Source organism: Tauraco erythrolophus, chromosome 25 (genome assembly GCF_009769465.1).
Source record: "Tauraco erythrolophus isolate bTauEry1 chromosome 25, bTauEry1.pri, whole genome shotgun sequence".
Classification (NCBI taxonomy): Eukaryota; Metazoa; Chordata; class Aves; order Musophagiformes; family Musophagidae; genus Tauraco; species Tauraco erythrolophus.
Window position 1 is genome coordinate 6,616,386 of NC_141489.1, and position 8,951 is coordinate 6,625,336.

An 8,951-nucleotide genomic window follows, 5' to 3' on the forward strand; every position below is an offset into this window, starting at 1 on the left:
ACCCCATCAAAAGCACCCAGACTTTGTGAACCCCCCCGCATTTGACTGTTGTGCCAAACACGCCCTGCTCGCAACTGCCCGAGCTGCCAGAAATCCCGCAGGCCCACGAGGCTCCCTGCTGCCCCGGGGGCCGTCGGGATCCAGCCCCACCCTCGCGAACCCCTTCTGCTCACCTCGTAGCTGTGGGCTGCTCCAGCAAAAACCTTCCCGATGTCCAGCTGCTCGAAGCTGAAGCGGAGCCGGGGCCCCAAGCCTTCTGCTTTGATGTGCAGGGGCAGCCTGGTCTCACGGCCTGGGGAGAGATTTCCATTCTCAGTACAAGAATTCTCTATCGCCCTCCATTTTTCCAGGCTGTCTCAATGCTAGTACATTCCCTGGATGGAAGGCCGACAGTGATCTGCTCTTGAAAAGCACCGTAAGCAGCACCGCGCAGACGCAGAGGAGGGACGCGGTACCTGACCCACGCAGCTGGCTGCAGGCGCTCCCTGCCCCGCGCCAGCACAGCAAAGCCATCGCCTCTGGGAGGGCAGAGATGGTCTAACTCGGGGGGGTCAATGAAAACTGCTCCCGGAAAAAGACTCGACAGCACTTCCTAAGGCAGGATGAGCACAAAGCTTGGCTCGCAGCCTGCTCGGACCCCAATTTCCAGGAAGGAGGCTCACCCTGCTGAGAAGAGCAAGCCCTGTGCAGCGCTACCCGTATGCACCACAGACTCGGAGCCCTGGGGTGATAGTTCCCAGCAGGGAGAGCAGCACGTGTGGGCAGAGGTGGTCCCTCCGCAGACGCCCCGCGCTCAGCAGAGCTCAGCCACCCAAGGTCCGGCAGTGCCGGGGTGGCGGGAGGCGAGCCAGGATCTGGGAGCGCAGCTGTACTCAGCTCCCGCTGCCGCAGGAGTCCCATGATGAATCCATGTAATAAGACTCATCTTGGAGGCAAATGGTCTACAGGGGCTTAGTGCTTGTCTACTCGAGCTGTTGTGCCGTGTCGCCCCTTGGCCTGAACACAAACCTCACAGCAGAGCAAATGTTGGCAAAACCCCAGCGTGAAAACTTATCCCTTCGCTGCCTTGTTGTTCTGGGATCAGTGATCCAAGCATGGAGCCAGGCATCCCGAGGGCTGGCCTTGGACAGGAGACCACCCGGAAACCACAGGGACAGCGGGCAAGTGCCAGCACCGCCCCGCAGACCACTGCCCCTTCCCAGCAACGACACGAGAACCGGGCGCACTGGTTCTCTCTGTGCCTCGCCTCCCCTGGCAACAGGAGCAGGAGGAAGGAGCTGTACCTGAGACGTCCCGCAGTAGACCGTCTGCTGATAGACTCTGGCTTCTCGGGGTTTGAAGATCACCTTAATTTCAGTCGAAGAATGTGGCCAGACGTCTCCCTCCTAAAACAGGAGCAGGACAGCAAAGCATTTATCTTCAAACGTTACACTCCTTTTGTTTTCAACCACAGCCCTGTAGCCTGTATTTAGAGCATCAACGAAGAGCAAGGAGCAAGTAACACTTACCAACAAAATTTATACGAGTTTTGAAGTGGCTGCAGAAAACCCCAAGTCCCCCACCGTTACTGGCACCTGGTAGAGGCGTTCCGTTAAATCACGGCTATAACGAAGCACCAACCAGCTCACGCTCCAGTAAATGAAGCCGGATAAAGACACCTCTCTCCTGCAAACCATTCCTCTCCGCATCGCTATGGCTACAGGAGCGCCTTTACTCAGGTCAGAAGAGATCTGGCAAACCAAACGGATTTTTCCGTTCTTGGTTATGAAGGTGCTACCTCTTGTGCCCGTCACCTGTGCACGTACGTCAGTACGTAACGGACTCCGGCGAGCCGGGGCACCCAGCTCAAAGGACAGTCCCCACAAAAACTAAAGAGCTGCGACACGGCGAGTTATTGGGCTGCAGCCGCAAATAATTCCCTAATGCACAGTCTGCTCGGAGGCAACAGAGGGAAGAACAGGCGGAGAAAACGGTTTCGAACACCAACAAGCCATCACCATACAGAAAAGGGAAGTACGAACGCATCAAGTCACTTGGATTCCTCTCCAAACCTGGAGCAAACACATTTCCCAGATCTTTCTGTTTCTACCCAGCAAGCACCTGGCTGAAGATGAAGCCTTATTATATGACAACATGCTTGCTTGAAGAAGCAAACTGGGGACATCAGCCTGCAGCCCCCAGTCAGCGTGCCAGGTAGCAGAGCCCTTTGGGTCCCACAGGGATGCTGCACGGAGTGAGCATCCAGAGTTATCTTGGATTCCGCAGGAATAAAAGTGTTCGAGGTGCTCCAAACATCATAAGCTCTGCTACGGACACCTGGAGCTCACCTAAGCCGAGCCACTGAGAAAAAAGACCACTTGGATGGTGGATCTCCCTGGCTTGGCTAACAGCTCAGCAGTGCTCATCGCCCAGCTGCTAACGGTTCCACTTACCTCAAAGCTTCTGCCCAAAACCCTGCAAAGGGCTGATAAAGCACGGAAAACATTTACTATCATTGGATGTAAGACATCCACATGCCAGGGCAGGGAAGACAGACGTGAGCAAAGCTCTGAAGGTGAAACTGATCGTTCCATAAATAATGGATTTAATGGAAATCAAAGGATTGATAATGCTGGACAAGACCAAAGGCGAGAGACTCGTGTAATGGCTCACTTACATCAGCCCTAGAGCAAACTGTGTAACATTTACGGAGCGCTTTAGGAAAAGTTTCCACTCAAGACTTGAGGCCAGGCTACACTTTATGTCCGCACATCGCTACGTGGAGCACCAGGACTCAGCACTGCAGGCAACCACGCTTCTGGACCTCACTGTAGTGAGTTCAGGAGCTCAAGAGCAGGTTAAGCCAGTTGTAGAGACACAGTGTGGCTGTAAGGAAGCAGGAGCCCTGGGACACGCTCCAAAACCAGCTCCGACACACACAGGATGCTCCTAATACTCAGCTCTCGCTCTCTGCAATATTCCTGCTGCTCTGACACAATCTCTGGGTCACAGCGTGCTGCTGTCAGCTACAGTGCTGTGACACTGCAGCTGTGCTGACCTCGGTGGCTCTCAGCCCTATATCGGCTATAGGGGTAACCAAGAAGAGAACGTGACCCCCTTCCGTGGAAAAACAATAAATTAGTTTCACCTGATTTACAAGAAAGAAGAGGTTGGGATTATTCTAGGGTTGCTCCAAGAGGAGAAGGGATTTTGCACTGCTCCAGACAGCAGGCGTTCTTCGTCTCAGACCATGCAAATACTCAGTACCAGGGCTCTGGCGGACTGAGGACATGGGGGTTTGCAAAAGCAAAAAAACGTTCTGTACCTATGTGCAATACAACTCAAGTCTGTTTAAACCGGTCAGCCTGTGTTCAGGCTACCAGATGACACTGGAAGAGAACTTCAGACTTAGTCGAGGTTGTATGAAGGAAGTGGTAATTCTGTGTTTAAACCGGGGCTGAATTTGGCCTCCTTTCCACAGACGACCATTTCATTCTTCAGGTCGATACGTCCCCTCCAGTGCTCCGACATCCTTTGTTACTCCCCACACACGATGTGCAAGGCGTGCCCCTACGTGTAGCGATCGATCCCTCTGAACACGGCAAGGACACTTCAACACCCCAGTTTGCAGCCCGTGCAGCCCAGCTCAGCTGGTGGCAGCTTCTCACGGCCGCTCAGGAGCCCAAGCTCAGAAAGGCTTTTTGCAACGAGCTCTCCCAGCCTCACTCCGAACCTGGCGTTTCCTCTCTCGGGCATCGAGCCAACTGATGCGGGGATCTCATTCAGGGAGGAGGAAGAGGAGGAGGAGGAGGAGGAGGAGGAGGAGAGGAGGAGGAGGAGGAGGAGGAGGAGGAGGAGGAGGAAGGGAGGCTCTCAGCTATCGCTTACCACCGGGCTCATGCTGGAAAACGTCATTGGAGAACAGCATGGCGTCTCCTCGCACCTTTGCTCTCCGGTGCTGGAAGGTGCGGGAGAGAAGGGAAGAGCGATCTCGCAGAACGGTGGTCCAAGGAGCGATCCGTCTCATCCTCTTCCTGCCTCCGCAGCTCGCGACACCGCCCTGCAGTGACGGGGAGAGACAAACAAGTGGACAATTTAATAAGCACCACGTTTGCAGAGGACTGTCGTGTCAGCGCAGGGGCAGCAGCGCACACAGGGACCAGCAGCAGCAGCGGCTCCGCACGGGGCTGACCCCAAGCCACGGGGTCCCAAAACGGGCCAGATCATCACTCAAGCGTTGAGGTCCCTGAGGCCCATGGACACACCCCCCGACACCATGGATGGTTTACTCCTTCTAAACCACTTCAAAAGCACCAACACCCCTTGGAGGCCACACGTTAGAGCAGTGCATCTCAGTGAAATGATGTGTTTCAAACCAACCTCAGCTTCTGCTGATCCTCCTCTTTCTGAGTAGCCAAAGCCTTCCACTGGAAGTGGGCGATGATGTCACTCTGATTGTGGATGACCACAGACCGGTAGTTTGGCAGCGTCAGGTAAGTGTTCTCAATTGTCAAGGAGCTGCTGTCCAGCCTGATGTTCACATCTACAGCTGTTCCAAAAAGGCTCGTGTGGATAGCTTCCCCTGGAACAAAGCACAGGAGAGTCTTTGCTCATCTGCTGATGAGATACAAGGAACAGGGCAAACCACAGAACAGAAGAAGTGTTACGGCTCATAGCAGTATCAACAGTTCCACAGATCAGGACTTCATCACCACCCTGATAGCTGCATGTGTATGGCATGAGGACACCTGGACACACCTTCAGCACCTTATTTCTGGGTGTGTTTGTAACATTTATCCCCAGGTGACACTATTGACGGTGAGATTCCCGAGTGCAGAACCCTCTCCAAATCAATATCTGTGCTTGGCATGCAGACTTCAGAAATCCCTTCTGATACCATCATCTGATGTTAAGGTGACGAATAGGGATGGGCAGCCCAGAACACCCGAGTCACCTTCATTTCAGGATGGGCTGGGATTTTTCCAGGACAGTCTAAAGGATGCACAATTTCAATCAATCAATTAATAGGCAAAGGGAAAATTATGACTTATGCACAACGAGTTTCATGTCTGCTTAAGCAATGCTAGGGGACAGATTTCACCCAACTTCAGCAAAGATTAAACCAATGCAACGTCCACGTGATCCTGTGCACGTCACACCAACAGCAGCACGATTCACTGAGAACTACAGCCACTGGGAGCAAGTCAATACAGACACACAGGGAAGCAAGGGAAACGTCTGCCAACATCCTAAACCGCTTTTTTTTGCTCTTAGCACTTCTGTTTCGTAACAAAACAGTGCGCCAGTGGCTCTGAAAGAGCAACCCAGCTGCTTCCGCATGCCAGTCACAGGGAACCTGACCTGCTGCAGGACAAATGAGCCAGGTTGCCGTGCCAGGCCGGGTAATATTGTCGGTGCTCTGCACTACACCTGCCAACAAGCAGCTTTTAAGACTGATTAAATGTTTCGGTTTCACTTTAGTGGTTAATCTCAGCAGTCCTTTAGTTATTGTATGCTTCAAAGCCAGAGAGATAATCCCTTACTTATTCCCCTTGCTCTCCTTCCCAATCTGTGGTTTGTTAACACCAACTGCAGCAATGCACTGACAGGCAGGAAAGAATCCTGGGATCATCTCCCAGGCAGCTGCCCACGTTCTTGGGAGGTCCCCTCTCAGAGCCAGAAGATGGCTTGATCCCCATGGGCTGTCCATGCAAAGCACTTTCACAACAATTAACCACGGAGCAACCAGGTGTTTCAGTCCAGTGAGAACAAGACTCAGGTTTTCCAAGCAAGCCATGGGATCCTGGCCCTGATTATTCACTCCGTCTTTTCATGCACAAAGTACAAACACAACAGCCCTCACCTCTAGTGCTGCAACTGATTTACCCCAGAGGACAATCTCTCCCTCTCCATTTGCTCCTACAGATGCTCTATACGCACAGAAACGAGGCACTTTTTGTGCTTCTCCATCTGAAATGTCAGTAGTTCTTCCAAGAGTTATCCAAACCCATGAGCTTCTCAGAGCGAGCAGAAACCATGCTCTGTGAATATGCCATTAACTGACAAACATTGAACAAAGTCGTGGTAACTCACAGCTGCAAAGAGTGGAAGCTAGAGCAGCGTTTTGTAACTTCTACAAACTCGAGCCAGCTAAAGTGTTCGCTGCTGGGCTAAAGCACCAGAGGATCACCTAGATTAGGACATCGTGCTTCCCAGGACCAACGTTCAGGAACTGGGACAAAACAAACCTCTTTCAGGCAAGAGAAAACACATGCTGAACGCATTCATGCAGCTGAGAAAGTGTGTCCTTCAGCATCACAAGACACCTCTGCTGAACCAAGGCCGACAGAAGCCTTTTAACATGTCGCACGCTTCTCTTGAGTTCCCCCACGTACTCTTGGAGTGACTTACGAAGCTGACGGTATTTCTGTGGCTCCATCTTGGCTTCTCGTACCATACTATAAATTTTACACCTGTCTCGGGAAGCAGTGAGCACCTCCTGCCAAATCCCAAGAGCCCTCAAGCACTGGCTGCTCGAGTCCTGATGTTGGGAAGTGCCAGATGCAGATGGGTAGAGGGCAACACAGGAAAAGGGTCCACGGCAAGACGATGGAGAAGCCGTATACGGGACAGAGGTGCGTAAGAGACCACGAGCACTGGAAAGCATCTAATGGAGACACACGTTCCCCATGTTACACTTCAAACACTGCCTGGGAATAAAACTTCACACATACATACGCACACTGTGATGGAGAGTCAGCATTTTTCCTTCTTCCACTCAGCAACTCCCAGCAAAACAGGTTTCCAAAGTCTCTTTCCTCTTTGTAGGGTTAACTTCAACAATCCCCTAATCACCAGCTATTTTTCACTCTTATTTGAGGTGAAGCTGGGATAGGAGAGGTGCAGCTGGAGAGGGCAGTAAGCTGGCTGGGACAATGGGGGATGACAGTAGATGACTGTCACAGGGTGGGTGCTGGGTGGAAAACACCGTGCTGACACCAGGGTCCCCCAGGGATGGACCAGCACAGCGACACAGGACACGCAGAAGGACTCAGCAGCCTTTGCCTCTTATCTGCTCATCTCTAAGCACTGAAACGTGCAGGTTTTTGAACGGAAACATTTTAGGAGTAGTTTACAAAGCAAACTTAATGCTACTCTGCTTAGAAAGGGCTCTGTTTTGAAGGACACAGTGCGCACCACACAGCACCCAGCACTTACCTGTGTCATGGTGAACCACCAGGGACCCGGAATGATCCCCGGTCTTCAGCGGGTGAAACTCCACTGTCACTTGCGTGGCATCACCAATCCCAAGGGTGCCAATGGAGACGTCGACAGAGAAAGGGCTGCAACACAAAGAGAGAGATCAGGACTATGGTGGGAGATTTGGGGACTACATTCCTTTTGCAGTATAGCTCAATTCAGCTCACTTGTGCAAGAAAGGAGCAAACAAACCACAGCCAGGACAAGAAAAACACAACACAGGATTAGAAACAGAGCTACTGATCTCCCGTCCGCAGACATCCAGCCCTCAGAAGATCCGATGGTACAGACTGACCTATATGGTATAGAATGACCTATACCGTATCCTATGGTATAGAAAGCTCCTACACCGAGACCTCTGGGAACAAGCAACTCTCAACTAATTACCAGCCAACTGAACCGGTTGCCTTGCAGATGTGGTGTCAACAAGGCATTACCCTCTCCAGTGCAGCAAACTGGAAAACTGGTGACTGCCTTCTGAGACCAGAAGGAACAGTACAGCCTGTCCACAACACAACTCATGTCAGGCCAGTTTGATCAGGGGACCACCGGAATACCACGTGTTTGTGGCCCCCAGAGAACGGGTGGATTTAGCTGACTGTGGTGTGTAACCATTGCAGAAGGTACTTACGATGACGTGGTTGCAAGCTGGCTACTAACATTCTAGCACTGTCCAGAAAATCTGGGAGAGAAAGCTCTAGAAGGAAAAAGGCCTCCAACCTGTGCACCAGGTATTTGCTGCACCTTTTGCCTGTGCCCTCGTCAGCATTCTGGTCTGGGGCTGCAGTGCCCTTCTGAAGCCACTGCCTGCCCATCTCAGGAGCCCATTCTACTTCAGAATATCTGGTTCTAGGGACCAGATCAATGCTACTGAAAAGAAAGTTCCTGGAGCACACAGTGTTACTGTCAGGGCCTCAACACCAATCGCTTTGATCTACGATTCTGACTGCACTTGCTAATATCGACGCGGCTTGCTGATAAATTCTCGGATGTCTGTCTCCACCAGCTCATAGCTGACCGTTTCCTAACACTGTATGTGGTCTGCATGGCCTGAGCTCCTGGAGCTGCCACCCTGCCGTGCGGTACCTCGCACAGCCCAAGGGCAGTCACGCTGCCTTCCTGCATTCTGCCGCTCCCTCTAACAGAATCAGCCTGCTAAATGCCCGCGCTGGAGACGCACCATTGCAGCACAAAACTTTGCTGCAGCTGGCAGTGTCATACCAAAGGTTTGCATCATGCTTTAAAACACCGCAAGCAACTGCAAAACCCACATGTCCTGCCCGTTTCCAGCTACGGCAGCAACGCAGCAGCTCAGATGCTCTGGTCCCTTTTTGGTACGGTTACCAGCTACGCATCACGCAGCAACGCTTTGCACAAGCAAGACGTTGAGCTCCTTTACCTCTCCGTGCTGATGCGGTATCGAGCCTCCCGATCACCAACGTTGCGAAACCAGCAGAGTCTTCTGGGTGCTGTGCTTCACTGGGCAGACGGAGAAGTTCAGCTGGTCAGGGAAGTCCAGGATAGCTCGCGCACCTATGGCTCGGATGGGCACAATAAACTTCTCTCTTTCTGTGATGCAGGTGAGCTGGTGGAAATAATCCTGCAGGGAAAGAAACAATCTCAGCAGATGAAAACTGCTGTTTCTATGACTCCAACAGTTACATTCAATAAGGCAATAGTACTTTTCACCTTAAGGACCTTTCACGCCGTGA

At 52.2% G+C, this 8,951-nt stretch overlaps 1 pseudogene; it reads right to left on the reverse strand.

Annotated features, from left to right (window-relative positions):
• The window catches only part of LOC104377361 (axonemal central pair apparatus protein HYDIN-like), a 177,465-nt pseudogene that overhangs the window by 46,962 nt on the left and 121,552 nt on the right, over positions 1-8,951 (reverse strand).